The sequence below is a fragment of the Diabrotica undecimpunctata genome, chromosome 8, assembly GCF_040954645.1.
Source record: "Diabrotica undecimpunctata isolate CICGRU chromosome 8, icDiaUnde3, whole genome shotgun sequence".
NCBI lineage: Eukaryota > Metazoa > Arthropoda > Insecta > Coleoptera > Chrysomelidae > Diabrotica > Diabrotica undecimpunctata.
Genome location: NC_092810.1, coordinates 81628759 through 81651710, shown reverse-complemented (window position 1 = coordinate 81651710; position 22952 = coordinate 81628759). Strand labels below are relative to the sequence as shown.

The following is a 22952-nucleotide window of genomic DNA, read 5'->3' as shown; positions in this document are numbered from 1 at the left end:
CGACTGATTCCCTACATCAGGGACCCGTCCTCCCCTCGTTATATAACTTAGGACAGACAGTGCTAATTTGCCTCTCGGCAAGTAAAGACGGGCTGGGGTGTGATCCCGAAAAGTGCGTGGTGCGTAAGTGATAAACGCGCTTGTAACCCCGATGTTTTGTGTTAAACGTATATGCGTTTGTTTCTCTCAATTCTATGTATCTCTGTTACTGCCTCCCAGCACTGTAAAGCTAATGATATTTGTATAACTCTTTTTAGTATTATCAGAATTGCGATAATTATTAATGTTGAATTAGCCCTTAAGTTCAGTATAAATAAATCGAAGGAAAAATACATTTTACTTGTTTTATTGCTTCAGTGGTCCTTAATAAATATTTTGAAGCAATTAGGTGTTCAAATACGCCTCTCTTAAATGTGGATAGTTTGGCAACAAAGTTTACCCTTTCCACCACACAATTTCCGACGTTTTTGGAGAAAAATGCTTTTTTTACTCAACTATGATTTGGTCATAAGTTTTATCAGATACTTTGGACGGCGCGACCAAAGATCTAATAATCTCGTATGTATTTGGACCCCACAAACTTAAAAATGTAGCTTATTTCTTATCAGGGTCCGTAATTATTTGCCGTGAAGAAAAAATCCATACTCTCGACGTATGATTCCCAACCTTTGAAGTCACCCACGTTAAACTGTTCGATGTTTCCGAATGCCGCCATCTTGCACACAATGTGCTTTATTTATCACCGGGACGAATAGTGCACTTAAATTGGCACACACACGGATCCCATTCTCTTCGCCAAATAATAAGTATCGGACCGGGATGTAAATAATAACAACAGTATAGGAAATACTACCGACTTTAATTATCACTCCAAAACGTAATGCAAATAAATATACATTAATTAAACGATCCTCCCGTCTGTCTCGTCCCGTGTTTCTTCCTAGCTGATTCTGACGTAACCGCACTACATGGTTACCAATACCTTTGTTCTTTACCGATTTTGAGATTGTATTCGTAACTGTGATGGTGATTGCCAGCTATGTCGCCACCTTAATAGTAATTTTTTTTAAAGATTGGTATATTAACACCATACGGTAATAATTTTCTTATTGTGATACATATTGTTAACTGTCCTTTGTTTTGGATAATTGATTACAACACAACTATAACATAGTTAAGTTAAAAAATTAGTTTATAAAATAATTTGGCACTTTCGAAAAATATTGGTTATTGGTCGATTGTATTATATCTTCCATTAACTATTACAGAAGTCCTTGAAACTTCTGCAGATCTGCTATATAGAAACTCTCCCTCTAATAGGTATATAGACCGTTTATCTGGCGCTACCTCATGGCAACTATAAGTTACTATGCTGACGGTTCGACTCTAGGATTATAATCGGGATGATTTGGAGATCTATTTGGAACAGACTCCTCGACTGGGGTTACGTCTTTTTATGTACCCTTTATATTTTTATTATTGTTCTGAAGCTATTTTCTTGTGGCATTTTAAATTAATTACTATTTAACTGGGAATAAGCCACAATTAAAGGTTAAAATACGTTTATTGACGTTTCAATTTCCACTTCGGAAATCGTTCTCAAAATACAAACATTAGTTTGTATTTTGAGAACGATTTCCGAAGTGGAAATTGAAACGTCAATAAACGTATTTTAACCTTTAATTGTGGCTTATTCCCAGTTAAATAGTAATTATATTTTTATATATAGACTTTGTGAAAGAGTTACTAACTTCTGAGTAGTTTTCTGGGCTATTTTTCTTGTCTGCCCATTTTTGTCTCATGAGTTGTGACGAAATCCTATCAGCAGTGCGGCGATCTCGTGCCAAGGCTATAACACCCCCAGAGTCCTCAGAGTGTATTTTATTGTTGAACGTGCGTATGTGTGTATGTGGGTGTATGTGTGCATGTTCAACGTTCTGTGTTCAATAAACAGATCTTTCGTTAATGATATAGCTGCAGCCCTTTCATGTTTTCATCCAATCCGTGGATGTTTATTTGGTTATACCTTATTCCCAACTGTCATATTGTCGTATATAGCTATATAAAGTGTCCTATTAACCGCTGGTGCATATCGCGTATAAGAATTACCTTATCCAGTATGTCCTGCGTGAAATAATGGATAGCTCAGACTCAGTCTCAGACCGGTTGGAGTGATTTCGCGTAGTTTGAAATTTTATTTAATTATTTGACTAGAGTTACTTTGACTTTTATGCGCCTTACTTTAAGCACAGAATAAGTAACAATTGTTTATTATTCTGTCCTTTAAGGAAGCACTGCAACTATTTTTTTATAATGATTGTAAATTGCGAACATTTGGCGCAATCTGGGGATATTATGTTATGTAGCCCGTTTTGCATTATCATAGAATGCTATTCTTAAATACCAAACCAATGAAAATGACAAAAAGCAATAGGTAGATAAATTTGTTATTATAACAGGAAACATCTTGTGTGTGGCCGGCTATACTGGCTAAAACATCGCGTGCGCCGTACATTTGTACACAATACCACAATACACATTGGCAGTTGGCACATGGGTGGCACATTGAAGGTCGCGCAGTCTATAATAGCCAGACAGAGTGATAGCTGGTACATATTCATTATTGGTCTAAGTCTAAATATCTCTCAAAGTTTACCTGATTTACAATACGAATACAGTGCAATTGACATAATCCAGTAATAGTGAATATTCTCAAAGTTATCCTTTTCTAGAAAAGTTAACCAGTCATTAAATCCTTTGGAACGCTTTAGAAAAAACAAAATAGTTGAAAAGTTTTGTTTGACAATTTATAAGTGATAGCAAAGAATATAGACGCTTAGTGGTAGTTTTGGCACACCGTGTTTTTCTTTTATTTGGTCAGAGGTAAGTTACATTTATTTTACTATCTTTATAATACCGAAGGCATTTTCTCTTGTGCTTAAAATTCGTAAGTTAATTTGCCTAGCCGATAATTAAAAAATCTAGCCGTTTTCTAAAAATATCTTACTTGGATTTTTGAAAATTTAGACACCATTAGATTGAAAATTCTCCACTTATGTTACATTGTTACATAAATTATTTATTTTCTCGCGCAATCTCAGATTAAGTCAAAAATCAATATTTGGTCCATATTATATTTCACAATGAAAATAGTAGTACCAAAGAATATAGACGCTTTCTATATTCTTTGGTAGTACCTACCTACTTAATAGATACCAGTTTTTAGAACACATTTTACCACTTATTTGCTTGATCGTTTTTACTGCATCCTAAAGGTGCTTAAACTAACCATTTGTCAATTCTTATCACATATTGTGAATTCCATCTGATATATTTTAATTGTGATCCTGCACATTGGCATCTGATTACATTTAAGTTTTTGCATAAAAAGTAAATTTTACAGTAGTAGTCATCTTTGATTCTATAAAATAAATAATGGAGGATAATGCCTAAATAATTTTTACGCATTTTCATTGTGAGTAGCTCAAAGTTATCCAACATTGAGTATAAGGTACTAACTGTTCCTTATACTCAATACTTTTTCAAGTGGACTCACCTGAGCTGATAAAGATGGATGGGTTCCATATTATTAAAGATAGAGAAAAGATCTTTCTAGAACTTTCATTCTAATGTTTTTATAGAAATCATTTGTGTAGTGTGTAAGAAAGATATATCTCAAAGATAGTTTCTTCAACCCAGGAATTGAACTGTTTCAGTTTGAATAGCCATTGTAACAGTTGTCACAATCTCTTGTATTTATTCAGTTATTTATTTTACTATATCCAATAAAGTTCAACAGTGCCCACTAGTGGCCATTTGTTTTCTTCTAGGCATAAACACAATTATGCAAGAATAAAAACTAAATGAGGCATATAAAATACATAAATGCTGTATCTTGTTGAAGATACAGAAAGCATATAAGCCTGGAGATTAACTAAACCTAGTAAATAATAAAAAATAGGACCATGGGCACTGTCAGGATTATTTTCAGAGGGTGCATCTGCTTTTCAGGGGGATGCATTTGCATATACTATTAACCAATATAAAATATAGAACTATACTTACATGTATAGCTATGTACTTTCTTTTCGGACAGGGGGGTGCCTATGGACCAAAATAATTATCAGAAGTTACTAATATAAAAAAAAGAAGACAATTTCCAAGAACTACTGAGAAACAAACATAGGAGAAGAATAATATCATTAATAGAATAGGACACAAAAAGCTATCGTAGGTTTTAAAGGGTGGTAGACCTTTTCACAGTTAGACTTCAAAAATATTTTTTGTGTATACCAAACATCTATGTTTTAGCCCAAAAGATCTAGACTTCTCTAGTGACTATTTATTACCCATTAGTGCTGCATGTGCTATATTCATGTTTGTAACAGATTCTAAAAACATGTAGGTACTTATTACATATTCATAGCATTGGTAAAAAATTACTAGTTGAGAAGTTGAGAATTCTGACATATTTGCAAGAAGATACTGAAAATGATAACATTCTCAAGAAATAGAGGGTACCTATTAACTCTGCTAGACAAATAGAAACAAATATGGATGGTTCTAAAAGACATTTAGTAGATGATGCAATTACATGAAAGGGATGATTTAGGATCAGAATTTGAAGAGAAAAGTTTTTGATTTGCTTTAAAATATTTCGTAGTTGACATCATAATTTAATTCTTTTATAAAATCAAACTAATTCAGTATAAAGTAAATTACAAGAACTGTATAATATAATTAGCAACTGATGTATCGCAACCTTGAACATGTTGACTATAATAGATAACAAATTATTTGGCAAACACTATGATGCATAACCAAATATACCTACAAGTATTGTAGATGAAATAGTTCAGATAATTTAAAGTTAGAAACAAAAATAATATAGCAAAAACATCAATTTTAATGATATAAGTAAATTTGAACATCAATGATTAATAACATGTAACTGATAATCAAGCTGGAACAAGATTCTGAGGAAAATATTATGATATTTGCAAGAATTATATAAATTTTTACCAAGAAAATTGTACTCTATACTGCACAATTGTGCCTTGCTAAAATTAATATCATGGTAAAGTAATGACCTTTAGTTCCCAAGTTATATATCCTACTGTTAATAGGTCTAAATTGTGAAATGTTGTTTCTTCCACAATTATCAACAATAAATGTTAGATGATAGACAGATATAACCACATACAGTTTCATAATCTATAATAAAGAAATGTTTGATCTCGTATCAATTCTAATAATTAACTGCAATTAAGTAATATCACTAGAAACAAATAATTAATCATTTGCGTTTGAAATAATTTAAAAAACTACAGAATACTTTAAATAATATAATAAAAATGTACTTTTTAAAAGCTTTCTCTTTTTATATTTGAAGCCTACAACATAATATACATTATAAGGACATGACAACACTACCAAACACCAATATTTTATTCTGTGGAGGTTCATTCTAGGCTATGTTTATGTTGCACCATAGTGTAGGCTAGAGGTATACTAAATATCTCTACCCTGTTATTTAGCATCTGTAATTAGAAAATAACAATCACGACCTCTGAATAACAACAAAATATACTGTGACTGTGATTTTGGTCTTATTCTATGTCTGTAATTCCTGATCACTAAAATGTGATATATTACATGCTCGTCTCAGTCGCTAAGTTGTGAAATGATTGACATATAACAGGATAACGAGATACAGGTAGTCCGGCGGTATTGTGAAGTCTCTTTCTAATAAGGAATGAAAGTTTTTTCAACAAATTAATTTTTTTATTTATTTATTTTCAACGGGCTACTGCCCAATAAGATTAACAATGTTTACAATGTATACAATAAAACAAAAAAATATAAGTATAAATATCACAATAATAAAAGTATAAATATCACAAACTTAATCACGTAATTTAGTTTTACACATCAAAATGATGATCACCTATTCCACAGCCACTCAAATAAACACATGCCTGAGACCAGAAATGAATTTGGCCTTCGGTGCAAAAAAAATCTAGATCTGGGTGAATATTTGCCCATCTTAGTGCTCGAGTTAAAAAATTATTATATGCATAGTTGGTTCTGCGAGGGGGAACATAAAAAGTTTGGTTTAATCATGTTCTAAGGAGAGGTACATGCAGACCAACCTGCTCAAGTAGCTGAGGGCACAAGACTGTACAATTAATTATGCCATAAAGCATCTTTGCATTTTTAATTAATCATCGGTCATACAATGAGAGAATGCCAAGTTGGTTTTCAATTTGATCATAATTTACTTGATTCAATTAAAAAGGTATACCCTGTTTATATGCTACATATTTCAAGAACTTGTGTTGAACTGTCTTAATTTTTGATATGTAAATATTATAAGATGAAGACCATACACAAGAACAATACTCTAGATGGGGCCTGACTAAAGAACAATATAGTAATTTAATCGCTTCAATATTCTGAAAGTCTCTAGTGAATCTTTTTATAAAGCCAAGCATTTGTAAAGACTTGGAAATTATTGATATATAATGTGATTCAAATAAAAGTTTAGAGTCTAAATTAATTCCCAGATCACAAATTTGGAAACCCATTCAACAAGAATGTTCTGTATATTAAAATTATATTCTCACTGGAAACAAAATCCCTGTTACGCACCATCTTAACTCTTCAATCAAGTATGTTCTCAGCCATCTAAGAAGTGGCTCATCAACACCCGTTTTTTTAAGTTTAACTATTAAAATATTATGGTTGACCCGATCAAAGGCCTTGGAGAAATGAGTGTATAGTGCATGTACCCTACAGCCCCTCTCCATGGCCTTCCTCAGGAAGTCCACAAACACTAGTATATTACATTCAGTTGATCTGCTATTCCGAAATCCAAATTGTTGGTCTACTAGCTGTTTTTCAAGTGAAGCTTTAAGATAGTCACATACAAAACATTCAACCATCTTTGGTATTAGACTAATTATACTAATGGGCCTGTAATTATTCACCAATGAATTCTCCTGCTTTAAAATAGGAGTTAAAAAACTATTTTTCCAGCATTCTGGAAATTCACCCTTATTATGTTATTTACTTTATTTTTACAACTTTATATTTTGTATTACTGTTATTTTTATAAACTAGAAACAATGAAAAAAACATCAAATTATTTATTAATACAAAATTTCATGTGTTTTACATGTTCTAGCAAACCCAATTTTATAATCGTGACCTAGACAAAATAATAACCTGTGTAAAAGTTTATGATGGATAATGGCAACACTTTTTATTCGGAGTTTAATATTTTCTAGGAATAAAAGAAATCAAAATGAAGGTAATTAAAACATAGAGAACAAGACAAATCAAAAGAAAATGAAATCTGGAGAAGTTTAGAGGACACTAACTAAGAGATAAGACAACCCTTAAGGAAAATCTAACAAGCAAATAGCACAGAGAAAATGTGGAAAAATATAAACGAATTCATTTTGAGTTCAGCTGAAAAGGTGCTAGGACGGTGGGAAATAAAAAGAAGGAAATAATGGTTCTTTATAGAATGCGAAATCAAAATCAAACAGAAAAACCAAGCAAGAAATAAGTGGATGTCAACTAAAGACGAACATTATTGAAATGAATACAAAGAAAAAAAAAAGTAGCAGACCAAAGTGGTCTTGTTTTTACAAAGTGTAAAAACAAAAAACGCTATGGATTTTTTTTTCTGAAAAATGGCTTCGACAGAGCCAATTAGCCAGACTTGTTTGTGTTTATTGTTAAAACCAACCGAATTTTAATTATTATTGATTGCAGGTTCATAGTCAAAATTTTCTTGTTATTAGTTATAAATGTTACTACATATACATATATACCTAATATTTTTATGGATACATAAATTTTGTTTTGATATATTTTTATATTGTTATTCTTTTATTATCTTCTTGTTTTTTGTTTTGTTTTCTTTTTTTTGATTTGTTGCTTTTTTTTGTTTTTTTTTGTATTTATTTTTTTGTTTTTTGTTCTATTTCTATTTTCTTAATTCTTTTATGTTTTTTTATCAATTTGTGGTATACTTTTTTTTTTGTTTTTTTTTTTTGGAAACCATATTAACAGATTATGCCTATGAACTATTTACAACTCATATTTACATATTTTAACATGTTTGTAAAGTCAATGAAGAATTTCCATATTATTTGAAAATATTAAAAGATTAAAGTTTATTGGAAAACCACACTTAGAACTTATTAATTCCTTATAAAGTTCGTTTATATTAATAATTTGTAAATCACATTCTAATATAATATGTGTTAGATCGCCTATTTTGCCACAAGTACAATTGGGAGTATTTGATAAGCCGATTCCATGCATGTAAGATGGCGTAAGAGCATGATGTGCTCTCAGCGATTAATGGTCTTTATAAAATGTCTATTAGATTCTGTGTAGAACCATCTTCTTGAGAGTATCCTAATGTTACAGTGATAAAAGTTTAAGCCAGTCTTACATTATCTGTAGTGTAAATGCCAATTATTTTTAAGGTTTTGTGTACTAACGATATCAATATCTGTCGCTGGAATTAAATATTTGTTTACTTTTTCTCCAAGCATATATGCTGATTTAGCCAAATTGTCAACAATCTCATTGGCTTTTATTCCTGAATGGCCCTTAATCCATGTAATTATTACATTTAATCCTAATTGTATAGTTTCATAAAGAATTTTAAGAATTTTCAGTTCAATGTGATTTATGTGTTTGACTGCTTGAAAGTTGTTAAATCTGTCGACCACGCTTTTACTGTCAGTAAATATAACATAGTTGCTAGTTGGATTCCCTACTACATACTGAAGAGCAAACATTATTGCCATCATTTCTGCTGTGTATATAGAGCATTCACTGGGTAAGCTATACTGGTGATGGTAATTTTTATTTTCGTGGACATTGCACATCCTGTTCCATTTGCATCTTTTGACTTATCAGTAAAAATGTACTGATAATTTGTCCATTTTTCTTTAATAATTATGTCAAACATATTTGGGAGTAAATATGAGTTTAAGTAACATATCCTAACCTTTCTACCCAAACTTTGTGTTTTTGCCATTTTACCGTACTCAGATAGCTATCTGCCAAAGGTATAGATTTTTTAGTTCCCCAGTACCTATGGGTGAGGTGTAAAACTGATAGCTCATTAAGATCTTCAAGGTATTTACAATTTTTGGACATAATTCGGACTGTAAATTTGTCGCTAAGGAATTGGTGGCGTAGATGCAATGGAGGTTCCACCGCTTCATTTTCCATTTTTTTTAACTGGAGTGGATTTTAAATAACCTAGGCATAATCTCAGGCATTTATTTTTTTTAACGTTAAGTTTGTTTAGATGTTTATTGGCCGCTGATCCAAATAAATGACAGTTATAGTCGAAAATCGGCCTGATCATGTTACGGTAAAACATCAAAGCAATATTTGGGTCTGCTCCCCAATTTGTGTACAGAAAGCTGTAATGTAATCTTTCCATAACAATTGCCTGTCTAGATACGTACCAAGATAATTGATACAGTTTTTTATAGGGAAATTAAATTTTACCACCTTAAGATTGCCTTGTGGAACTCTATGTTTTTGTGAAAAGTAACACATCTTAGTTTTAGTGTCAGAAATTGATAATCCTATTTCTTCATGGTACTGATTTACGATTTCTAATGTGACTTTCAAATTATCCTCACAGGTACTTAACAATTTTCCTGCTGTATATAAAACAACATTATCAGCATATTGAAGAATTTTGTATGGTTGGGTATACTAACTTCAAGATCTATGTTGTAGAGGATATATAAAATCGAGCTTAAAATACTCCCCTGTGTCAATCCAATATTAGTTAGTCGGGGGGTATGAAAATTCCTCATTATTAATTATTAAAAAAGTTAGTCTGTTAGAATATTAAGATTTTAAAAAGAGAGCAAATGATCTAGGGATTCCAATATACAACATTTTTTGGTAAAGAATGCCTAAATTAACATTATCAAAAGCAGCAGAAATGTCAAGGAACGCAGCTGCTGTAGACTTATTTGATGTAAAATTAAACTGAATTGAAGTAACTAGAGCTGTAGTTGCATCTTGAGTGAACCTAGACTTGCGAAAACCATATTGGGAACTTGGAAGTATACCATCGTGTTTTGCCAATGTTCAAATCTATTTTTAATTTGTTTTTAAAAGACATGAAGATAAGGAGATAGGTCGGTAAGAACTTGGATCACGTTCTGGTCTGCCAGGTTTTTTAATCAGAATTAACAGGTACTCTTTCCAACTATTTGGTACTGGTGTCTTATTTGTCCAAATATTGTTGAAAATGCTTACTAGTGAGATTTTATATTCAGTAGGTAAGTTGTATAACAGCGAATATGACACATTGTCAATACCAGGAGAAGTATTATTTCTTTGTTCAAGGGTTCGATGCAATTTCCATAAATGAAAATTTTTGTCAAAATTGTGGTTTTGTCTGGGTACTGTTTGGATACATTCTTGTACAGTGTCGTCATTTGGAACCCATGCCGGGGCAATTTTTCTATGGAATTACTCCAACCATGTATCTTCTGGATCAATAGGTACTTTGTTGGCTTGTTTGCGGTTGTTAAAACAATTAACTTTTCGCCAGACGTCTTTTGCGATTTGTGTTCTTGAGTTTAGGCTTTCGTAAAAATCAATCCAATTCTTCTTTTTCTTCTGTTTGAAGATTTTCTTTTCAATAGCATCTAGTCGTTTATACTCCATTAGGTTTTGGAGCGTTTAATTCTGTTTATAATTTATAAACGCATGTTTTCTATTTTCAGCTGCTAACACAATGATTGTTCCACCATGGTTTCGGAATATGACCTTTGTTTTTTTCTTTAATGGAAGAATGTTTTGGGACAGCGACGTTGGCTGCCTGGTTTATATTTGTCAACAATTCTTCGTAAATTAATGGTATTTTCATTGTTTCCAAAGTACTGGTATGCATTAATTACTATTTAAATGGGAATAAGCCACAATTAAAGGTTAAAATACGTTTATTGACGTTTCAATTTCCACTTCGGAAATCGTTCTCAAAATACAAACATTAGTAAATTGTATTTTGAGAACGATGTAAAAATGTAAAACATGAAACATGTAAAAATTAATGTTTGTTAAACCCATCATCTCTTTTATTAACTTTTGTCGTGTAAATTCTGGACACGCGCTTAAATTTGTGGTCAAATGATTCCCCTTACAACTGAAACATACTTGTGTGAACTCAACTTTTGTACAATCCTTTGAATTATGAGTTTCTTGGCATCTGTTACATCTTGGCTGACTCCTACATTGATTTCCTAAGTGGCAGTATCTAAGGCAGTAACGCTATGGATGGAAGAGTTTTTAAATGACCTAGAAGAGAATAGTAACGACAGCGCTAAACTATTTGGATACCTAAAAGCTGAACAAATTAAATGCAGACCAGTGGTTAAAAGTGACAATGGATCATGGGAAACACACTTCACTGAATTTTATTATATAGAGACAGAGAAAGCTCTGAAGAGTTTTGAGATAGGCGAGTTATCCGAAGATAGGCGAATGAAAGACAAGAACTTATCCAGAAATACAAAACTGAAAATATACAGAGTTGCAATCAGACCAGTAGTTACATAAGCAGTTGAGAAAATGTGCCTCACATAAAGATGAAGACAAAATTAAGAATATTTGAAAGGATAATCTTCAGAAGAATTATGGGCCCAATAAGAATGGAAAACGGAGAAATGAGAAGAAGAATGAACCATGAACTAAGATACATAATGAAAGGAGAAGATATAATAATATTTATAATTAAAGCGCAGAGACTGAGATGGCTGGGACATACAGAGAAAAGAAAAACAACATACTGATTGAGAAGGTCACCAAATGGAAGTCAGAAACTGAACGACCAAGGGGAAGATCCAGAGAGAGAAGGGAGGACCAGGTCATGAGAGATATGAAAATCCTGAAAGTGAGAAACTGGTGGGAACTATGCACAGATCTAGCTCTAAGTAAAAGTGGCAAATATTCCATCATGATTGAAAGGCCTTGATGATGATGACTATGGTCAGTGATTAACTAATATCTCCAACGAAATGTGCAAATGTAAGCTAAAAATGTAGTATAAACAAATTCACCGATTTAGTTTCAAAATGAATCAAACAAACAAACAATTACAAAAATATTAATTAACCTCATTATTTCCCTATACCGAACAACCTTCACTACCACCTATACAAAAGTACAAATTGTACTAGGGGATAAAATGTTTTTTAAAATACTACTTAAATGTGTTCTCTTACATTGGTGTAATGGTACTTTTTTTCTAGAGTTAGCTGATGTTTAATATTAATTACCCAACACAATATACCTTATGTACCATTGTACCAATTTTGTAAAACCGGCAAAAATAACAAGCCGCTGTGAAACGCCTTGCGTACACCGGTATGTTCTTAATTTTAAAAGATTTTGAGTAATTTATTTCAGTTATTATATAAAACACAACATTTAAACGCCACGACAAACCATATAATAGTTATTTTAATGATATCGCCAGTTAATTATTTAATTATAAACAATGACATTTCGTTTTGTAGTTTTTGAGAATTACTTTGAAGTCGATTGAATGGTTTTATAATTCATCTTTTTATCGAAATCAGTTGTGTAACTTCATGTCTATCTACACCAGATTTTTTTAAATTCTAGATAACCCTATCGCATGTAGTTTTTCTTTAATACAGGGTCAACAATATAATATTAAAAATAAACTTGGTAGGCATACTTGATAGGTATTGCGATATGATAATGTTCTGGATATTGATTTGGAATTGTTCCGTTCCAGTTGTATTGATAAATTTTAACTTTACTTGGCATACATAATTGGACTTTATAACTAGCTTTGAATACCAAAGAAAATTCAGAAAATAATTGAAAGAGATGTTGAATGTTATGCCGTGAACGATTGTCCATTTTACATAAAAATGAATTGTTTTGGGCATTTATATCCCAATATTACAAATTCAGGGTGTAATTCCTAAGACCAACTTAGTCTCAAATATATTTTCATTGTATACACATACAAAAAATGTGTTTTGCAACTTTCTCTATGGTTGAAATATATATTTTTTAATGGCTTTGGATTATTGATCCATTCAGCCACGATATATAATAAATACTGTTTGCTACAATACTAAATATACGGATACTATATACATATGCGCACATATACCGATTCGGCAAATTTTCAACTACCGTATACGTTATTCAGTATGTGGAACAAAGATAACACTTAATTGTTTGAATACGAGTGAGACACAATCCACGCACTTGGAGTAGCGAGTCTAATTTTTAAACAGTGTTGCGAAATTTCTGTAACATAACTCCTTCTAAAACATTAGTCGGATACATGAGTGTAACATAATGTTTAAATCCACTACAGTTCATTGTAGAATGAAAATTAATATTGCCCCAACAAACCTTACATGAAGTAATCATGTAAGTATTATTTTTTAAACGATTATATCATTACTTCATTAATTAACAAAGAATACTGCATTGAGAAATTGAGATGCGACAACAGCGTGAGCTAAATAAATATCGCACTTCAGTAGATAGACAAATAGTATAAACCATTTGCCCCCTCTACGACTTCCCCTCAAAAGAATAGGCGGTCCTTATCTGTACAGCAGGTTTAAGGTCAATAAGGTAAGGTCTATTTCTTTGATTTTTAGCTGTCGTGGTAAAAGGTTGAAAACAAATAATTAACATGCCAAGCGTATACAGTAGTAGAACCTCGATAAGTTAAATTCCAAGGAAAAAACCAAATATTTTAAGTTATGCAGGTTTTAAGTTATCAAGGGTCTATGTTGTGATGGATTAATATAGGTCAGAAGTTCATTAAAATATAGGCATTTATGATACACTACATTCATTTAATATATTCGTTACAAAAAGTTAAAGCAATAATTAAAGGTATAGTCTACTAAAAAAAGTCTGAGATTTTCTTTTGATTTAAACAATTCATAGATTCTAAATCGATTTGATTTTAAATAACATAGAGAAGAAAATACGTTATCTTTTATGTTTCTACACTGCTCTATAAATGATCGTACAGTCGTTATAGCACTCTTGCTTCGTTGATTGATATGCTCTTAGATGAAGTTTGTGGGTCGTCATTAAATTCATCGTCTTTATAACTTTAAATACAGTGCATGTTGTTATTCCATTATTCAGGATCATTATTATCTTCCTCTTCAAAATGATTTCTTGAGGTTCTGAAGAAAAACCACAGGTTCTAAAGCAGTTTTTCACTGTGAGGAGTGTTACGTTTTGCCATTTTTTGTTCATTATCCTCATTATTTGAAGAACATTGATAGAAGAAATCGTATTTTGCTCCATATCAGCTATCATTCTTCTAACAACTTCTTTTCTGCATAATGTTTTAAAATTTTTAATGATACTCTGATCCAAAGGTTGAAGTTGTGATGTTGTGTTTGGTGGAAGAAATTGTACTTTGATTGCCTTTAATGGTGGTATGCCTCCGTGTGCTGTTCAGTTGTCAATGAACAGAACAATTTTTCTATTTCAAGTTGCCCTTTGCTAATCTAAATTATTCAGCCATTTTTTAAAAAGTTCTGCTGTCATCCATGCTTTTTTATTGGCTTCATAATCCATGGGTAGTGATTTTAAACCTGCAAAACACCGAGGTTTTTTTGACTTACCTATATAATTAAAGGTTTGAGTTTTTCTGTGCCCTTAGAATTTGCACAAAGCAGAATCGTAAGTCGTTCCTTGCTGTGTTTTTCTCCATGACATTTTTTATTTTTGAATGTTAATGTTTTTTCGGGAAGACATTTAAAAAACAGACCAGTTTCATCAGCATTAAAAACATCATTGGGATCATAATTATTCACTAAATTATGCAAGTCAGATTTCCATTCTTGGCAGACTGATTTGCTTACGCTTGTACTTTCGCCGCACATTTTTTTAAGGCTAAATCATTCGTTTATTGAAATTCTCTAACCAGCCATTGCTGGCTTTAAAATTATCGATTTTTAGTGAATTAGCGAACTCTATAGCCTTTTCTTTCAGTATGGGTCCACTGATACTGATGTTTTTGTTTCGATATTGTTTTAACCACGTAAACAAACACTGTTCCAAATTAGGGAATTCGGCAATTTTTGTCTCGTGATTCTTGTTTTTTCAATAGTTCGGTTTCTTTTTTTATGATGATTGATAATGTACTCTCGTGTATTCCAAACGGAGCCGCAACTTCTTTTCTTTTGAATCCATTTTTCACTGCTTCTATAGCTTTTAATTTATCAGCATATGTTAGCGTTGTTAATTTTCTTTTTGAACTCATTTTAAGCAAGGTATCACACAGTACCTAAATCGATGTTTCTAGAACAGTGATCAAAACTTATGATACAGTAAGCTGTTCAGCTGTCATTGGTAAACAATTTTATGTTATAGGGATTGTGAAAACATTTCTTTAAGTTACTGAGGGCCAATATTGATATTATTTATTTAAGTTATCGAGATTGTGTATTTTAAGTTGTAGAGGTTTTGGGCTCCGATGGGAAGGGAACATATAATTTTTTGAAGTTATAGAGGTTTTTAATTTATTGAGGTTTGACCTATCGAGGTTCTACTGTATTTTCAAAAAGAAAAGATTCAAATGGTGAAATGGTATTATGGGAACCATTCTATTGTAGAAATAATACAGTTATTTATTGCTGCTTTTTAAAAACAATAACTTTTTAAAAAGTGTTTTCCGATGAATCTTCATTCACAATCCATAAACGTCATAATCCATCTGTCGTCCGCTATTGGTCTAGGGAAAAGAAACATTTGAGTATTGCTGTGAAAACACAATTCCCAAAGAAATTAAATGTGTGGACTGGCATTTATAACGATAATATAATTGGTCCATTTTTTATTACGGGAAATCTGAATGGGCGAAAGTATCTAGATTTATTACGCAATCAGATTATTCCAGCTGTTCGAAACCTTGCGGTCAACTTCGATGATGTTTGGTTTCAACAGGATGGTTGCCCAGCACATAATGCAATCGAAGTTACAAATTATTTGGAACAAACATTTCCTGGACGAATAATTTCTACACGAGGAACAATAAAATGGCCCCCTAGATCACCAGATTTAGCACCTTTGGTATTTTATTTCTTAGGAATGCTAAAATCAAAATTATATCGGCATGATTTCGAACGAGCCACCAATTTAGCAGAATTGTAAGAAAAAATTGTTCAACTTTGTAGTCGAGTACAACCAAATCAGCTAAATGCAATGAGACTTGCTTTAATTGATAGATTCGGATTTTGTTTAGCTTAAAATGGTGGTTTGTTTGAACATTTAATTGGTTAGAGATTTTTTAAAAATGCCTTTAATTTTAATTATTTAGAATAATTTTTTTGATTGGTTTTTTTCTTATAAAAATAATATTTATATTTAGTTAATGTTTGTTAAGTTAATTATTGTTTTATTTCCTAGCTACCAGAGCTAAAAATCTACAAAAATTACATTTAAAACTCGAATTCCTATAAGTGTTTGAGTTTTTCTTAGATTTACTGACGGAAAGTTGGCGACGAAATAATTTTATGCAAAGAACTACACCCCATCAACGTCCGATAATTACTGTCGGTCATCGGTGTATTTTTATGCCGCTTCGCACTGTAAAAGAAGGCGTTGCTTAAAATTTCAAACTCTTCAGGGGAATAATGCTTTGTTGCCACACATAAATTACTTAAATCACTGTTATTTGTTAACTAATAAAGTAATTGATAAAATCGATTAGAAAATAACAATTACGTGGCTACTTTATTTGAATTTTTTTGGGACAATATTAATTTTTATTCTACAATGAACTGTAGTGGATTTAAATATTATTTTAGACTCATGCATCGGACTAAAATTTAGAAGGAAATATGTAACAGAAATAATAGCAACACTGTTTAAAAGTCATACCTACTCCGTCGAGATGATGACTGCCTCTCACTTCTATTCAAACAATTAAGTGTTATCTTTGTTCCACATACTGAATAACGTATACGGTAGTTGAAAATTTGCCGAATCTGTATACACTTATACAGGCACATACATATATAGGTATTGTTAAATACAAATAAAAAAAATACAAAAAGGAAGTGGAAACATTAAATTGACCTCTATTGATACTCTTCATTCAGGGCCCTAACCAACTTAAATAAGAAATGTACAAAGAATACTAAATGCTAATACTAAATACTAATAAATAGTAATCTTTTTTCACATCGCTAAGACATAAACCCGGTTCAACCCATCGGAGGTTTAGGCCTTCTTTGTGAATGTTTTATGTATATATTTTTTTTCCTTTTTTTTTATTCTCTGTTTTTCCTTTTTTTTCTTTTTATTTTTTAAATAACAAATAACAGGGAGGTACTTAATATTACATAAGAATAAACATGAAAAATAATAATTGCTAAACACATTCAAGCCGACTCATTCATACAAGTTAGATTTTTCTCTTAGTCCTTTTTAAAAATTCCCAAATAATTTGTTGTATTTTACAGTTTCTTCGAGACAAGTATAAGAGAGAAGTTTGATTTTGTGGTAAAGGTATTTGTTCTTGAGGCAGAGTGTGCATCAAATACTTAATTGCATCATCATTATGCTTGCATCCAAACAGCCAAATAACCATTGCAATCACAAATTTCTGTTTCGGATAGATTTAGTCTATAGAGGTATGTCTTGACAGTGGCATGGTTAAAGAGACATCTAACAAACATGGAATAAATATTTCTGTTGGGGTAACTTCTTACGGCAAACGGCTCAGTAGGTAAAACTGGATGAATTTTTGTATAAAGATTATTGCTTCGATTACAGAAAGCATACCATTCAATTTCCCAATTTTGTTTTAGACTTTTTTTGCAAGTGGCTGTTAGATCGCTTCTATCTAGCCAAGTTATTTCTGATCCTTTTAAGATTGCCTCCTTAGCATAAAAATCTGCTTTGAGGTTACCGGAAATACCAAAGTGTCCCTTTACCCAGACAAAATTTACAGTAGTATGTTCTTCCAGCAGCTTTAGTTGGTTTTATAAAATTTTAACGACAAGACTATTTTTATATAAATGTTTACGTAAGTTTTCTAAAGCTAATAACGCAGACATTGAATGTGACATAATTACAACTTGGTGGTTAGAAATTTTTTTGTTGACAGCCGATTCTAGAGCTTTATGAATTGCGAACATTTCTGCAGAGTATATAGAGCATTGTTTATCTAACTTAAACATAAGGGATTCTTTGTGATCCGGAATATATACAGCACAACCGACTCCTAATCTTGATTTAGAACCATCCGTAATCGCAGAGCCTTATACTGAAGGCGGTCTAGTTTTTTAAGACGACTGTTTGTGGCAGATATGTATAGAAAGCTTCCATAGTCGTGAATGGATCTGGTGTACGCACGATAAAACATTAAGTTAATCTTAGGGTCGGGACCCCATCGATAGCGATTAACTACTTTAAGAATATTTAAACTTTTCTCACATTTCATTAAGCACTTGTTAATGTGTTCGTCTCATGTTAACTTGGTGTCCAATGTAATACCAAGATAAGTGAAGTGATTGTGAACGGGTATACTTGGGCTGTTAAACATAATGCTGGATATAACTGGTAAACGATGTCGCGTAAAAAATACCACAGCTGATTTCTTCGTAGTAAGTTCAAACCCTTGTTTAATGAAATACTCTCTTGCATCACACATAATCGTTTTTATTGAGTTAATACTTTGTTGGTATGAATTATTCACAGTGTAAAAGCAGAAGTCGTCTGCATATTGTAATATATTGCATTTAATGCCTGTACTGTGAAGATCTACAGTGTATAGATTAAACAACAAGGGGCTAAGGACAGAGCCTTATGGTAGACCTTGATGTACTACTCTCGGGCCAATCAATCTATCATTACATCGAATGAATACCTGTCTATTAAGAAATAAGTTTACTAACACATATGAACACAAAGGTGGAATACCTATGTGCTTTAGTTTTTCAAATAATAGATTTAAATTGACGTTATCATAAGCCCCTGAAATATCAAGAAATATGGCAGATAGATAATTATTATTTGAGTAGGATAACTGAATATCAGTCGTTAATTGAGACACACAATCCATAGTCCCTTTATTTCTACGGAAGCCATCTTGACACACTGGGAAAATATTTTTGTTTTCACACCACCATTCTAATCTGCTTTTCATAATTCGTTCAAATGTTTTAAGCAAACAAGACATAAGGGAGATAGGTCTTAGGGCAGTACGCTGGTTTACTTTGGGTATAGGAATAACCTAGCATTGTTTAAGAGAATCACAGTTGTCTCCTTTAAGTAAAATATTGTTGTATATTTTGCACAAATAATGTATGGCAATTTCTGGCAGGTTTAATAGCATGCTATAGTTAATGCCGTCAATACCAGGAGCTGTATTTTTAGAACTCTTAATATTTGCTTTAAGTTCGTCAGCTGAAATGGGGTTAGTAAAAAGTGATCATTAGTGGAGATGCTCTGCATAAATACTGGTAGATGGACATAATCCGGAGAGATTTTTGTAAAAAGACTTTCTACTATGTCTTCATCATTAGCGGTGTACTTTTTCTTACCTTGAATTTTGTTTACCCTTTTCCAAATCTCTGAGGGTGAAGTTTGCCTACTAAGTGAGGAACAAAATCGAGCCCAACTAGATTTGGCTTTTGAGCGGAAAGTGTCTTTACATATAGCTTCATTCCTCTTATATTCAATAAAGTTTGAAAGGGTAAGATTGGATTTATACATTTTAAAAGAATTTTTCCTCGAATTCGAAACAGTGAGACATTCATCATCCCACCATGGTGGCGTTTTGAAAGATTTGGCTGAGGGTTTGATAATTTTAAAAGATTTGTTGGCTGCAGTAGTAATAGAATCTAATAAGAAGAATATCATTTCATTGGTTTTGTTTGTATTTGATTTATATCTGAAGATGCTCTCTACAGAATCTCTAAATTTTTCCCAATTTGCATTAGACATTGACCACTTAACTGAAGATATAAAAATTGTATTTTCAAATTTCATATCCTGCACAGAAAGTCTAATGGGAAAGTGATCGGATCCATAGGTATCTGGAAGAACGGTCCAGTCAAAGGCTGAACATAAACTAGAGCTTATAATAGTAAGATCTACAACCGATTTGATACGTCCTGGAGGAGTAGCTCTAGTAGCCGATCCGTCATTTACAACAACTAGATTAGGAAATACATCTAAGGCTTCTACTAGTATATTGCCATCGACGGAACATAAATTGGATCCCCATAATCCATGGTGAGCATTAAAATCTTCGGTAATAATACAATCATTGTTAATTTGAGAAAAAACACTAACGTAATCTTGCGTTGTTACTCTAACTTTTGCTGGACGATACACACTCAGAATAGAATAAATTTTTTGGTCAATCTTAATATTTACACCACAAACTTCGAGATTAGGATTGAAATTGTTAACAAATGAAATGGGCTCATAAATAATGTTATTGCTAAAATTATGGCAACTCCTCCATATCCCTTACTTCTACTTTTATTAACTACATTAAAATTATTGAAGCAAACAGTATCAGATGGTTTGGACCAAGTTTCTGATAAAAGAACTATATCAAAACGTTCTTCAAAAAGTAATTGATTTAAAGAATATTTGTTTGCATTTAGCGAACGAATATTCCATTGAATAATTTTAATGTTTTTGGAAGCCATTTAAGTTATGTAAAAATGTTACCTATAATATCTTTAATTTTATTTTCTTATTCAATTTCGTAAATTTTAAGATTAGATTCTATATTTGAGGAAGAATTGCAATAATCCTGGATACTTTGTTGGATCAAATTTTTGAGTGAAGCACTGAGCTGACTGATAAACTTATTGAATTCATTAGGAGGTTCAGGGTTTCCAAACTGAAATATAGCTCCCAACAGAAGCTGGTCTGGTATTCTCTACGAATAGGAGGAAAATTAGGAGTTGTATCACAATTTTTTCTTTTTTTGGGGGGACTAACTGTAGGGGAGGATATATGCTTGTGAGTATTATTATTTTTGTAAGCAGTGCTAGAATTCGAAGGCTTAGAGAACAGCTTTTTAATGGAGGGAAGTCGATGTCACAGGTAGTTAAGGGTGCAAATTTGTTTTTTTGAACTAAACTGGAATAACTTGGATTTTCAATAGCTTTTTCAGCTTCTTTAGTTTTCTTTTGTTTCAAGTATTCGGGGCATTCTTTAAAAATTGACTCGTAGATATTATTTTTACAATAAACGCAAAATGCATTACACTTATCGGGGCAACCAATTTTATCTTCATTACCGCATGTTTTACATCTTTTTTTTCGACTTACATTGGGTTGTTGAATTACCATATCGAAGGCAATTAAAACATTGCATAACCGGACTAACATATACTTCAACCGGACATCTAACTTTATTGATGTAAATATATTGGGGAATTAATTTACCCTCAAAGCTAACAATTACCATTTGTCTAGGAACTCTTTCGGATATACCATTATTTTGAACTAATCTAGTCATTCTATAAACTTTTTTAATAGGAATATTAGACTTAATAGTGTTGACCAGTACATTTTCACTTAAAGTAGTATCCACTCCACGAACGAGACCTTTTTTTTCTGTTAAATAATTTGGAATATATGCTATTAGATTATTTTTCTCAAAAAAATCTTCAGTAACTAACGTATTAGCAACAGAACCTGAATCTACTGGGATTTTAATACGGTTTTTACCTACACTAATAATTTCAATAATATTTTTATCATAATTAGATAACGAAAGTAGTTTCTCTCCAGTTTCATTGGATGCAAATGACCTAAATTTAAATTGATATGTTGATATGCCATTAGAACTAAATCAATTAGATGAATTAAATTCCTGACTTTTTTGAATATTTGTTTTAGCTGAAGTCGATGGCAATCTTGTATCAATACTGTTTTTAATATTATTTGAGTAGTCAACCTGAGAATTACAATGCAAAGCATTTGCAGTTATAATTACGTCATTCCCATCTCTAAATTCAATGTCCTCTACACCAGGATCTGGTGGATCTTTCCCAGAAATGCCATTTTTGCCCGCGGACATGACGGGGCACGGCGTTTAACAAAAAGTATATAAAAAACACACTTCTGCACTTCACAACAGATCGGAATCGAGTAAAAGAAAACTTTAGAACTACTTAAATATACAAATTTTCCCGAGGAACTCTTAAACGCATCCAAACACTTTTGTTGAAATATATTGTGATAAGTATTTTGCGGAAAATATTTGCCAATGATCAGTTAATGTTGTTTGTCAACTTTTTTTTATTATAGTTTATTTTTGATACGTAATATTGACAAAATTATTTTCTTAAATTAGTTAAAAAGTTTTTCGTTGTTTAATTCGGTTTTATTAATTTGAATTTTCTTATGTCAAATCCCAAATGAGTTCATGATATTCAGTCTGATCTAGACTTAAAAATTGTTACCTGGTGAGCTACAAAGTCTTCAATCTCGTTTAATTTATAATATATTTTAATACTACCCGTGTAAATATATATGTTCTTTGTGAAATTGAGGAGTAGCAAAATTAGAATTTTGATTAACCCAACTATTTTCTGAAACAGTTACGTTCCTTCCTGTACCACTTATCTATATTTAACTCACTATAAACTCTTCTCGTTGCAGCATTGATGTTAAGCAATTAACTTACTAATAATTCTTGGCATGTTTTTACAAATTTATGTGCTATACCCAATTTTGAGCATAGGCAAGTCTTCTGCGTATATCTGTGTTGTAATCATTAAGTGTATACAAGTATACAATATTGGACCTACAGTTTAACGGCGACTTCGAACGAACAAGTGTAGAGAAGCTGACAAGAAATTAACACAGCCGTAATTTTTTTTTGTAACAGGTAAA

At 31.8% G+C, this 22952-nt stretch overlaps 1 protein-coding gene across 5 annotated transcripts in view; it reads left to right on the top strand.

Moving 5' to 3' along the window:
• The first annotated feature begins 2529 nt into the window (after window positions 1-2529).
• LOC140447715 (uncharacterized) overlaps window positions 2530-22952 on the top strand; it is a 597936-nt gene continuing 577513 nt past the window's right edge. For 3 of the 5 annotated variants that reach the window (XM_072540522.1, XM_072540524.1, XM_072540523.1), the window contains exon 1: window positions 2530-2883. The gene's annotated coding sequence lies outside the window, so the exon portion shown is untranslated. Of the gene's footprint in view, window positions 2884-18552; window positions 18693-22952 lie in introns of those variants that run through there. The other 2 variants (XM_072540526.1, XM_072540525.1) reach the window with 1 other exon arrangement.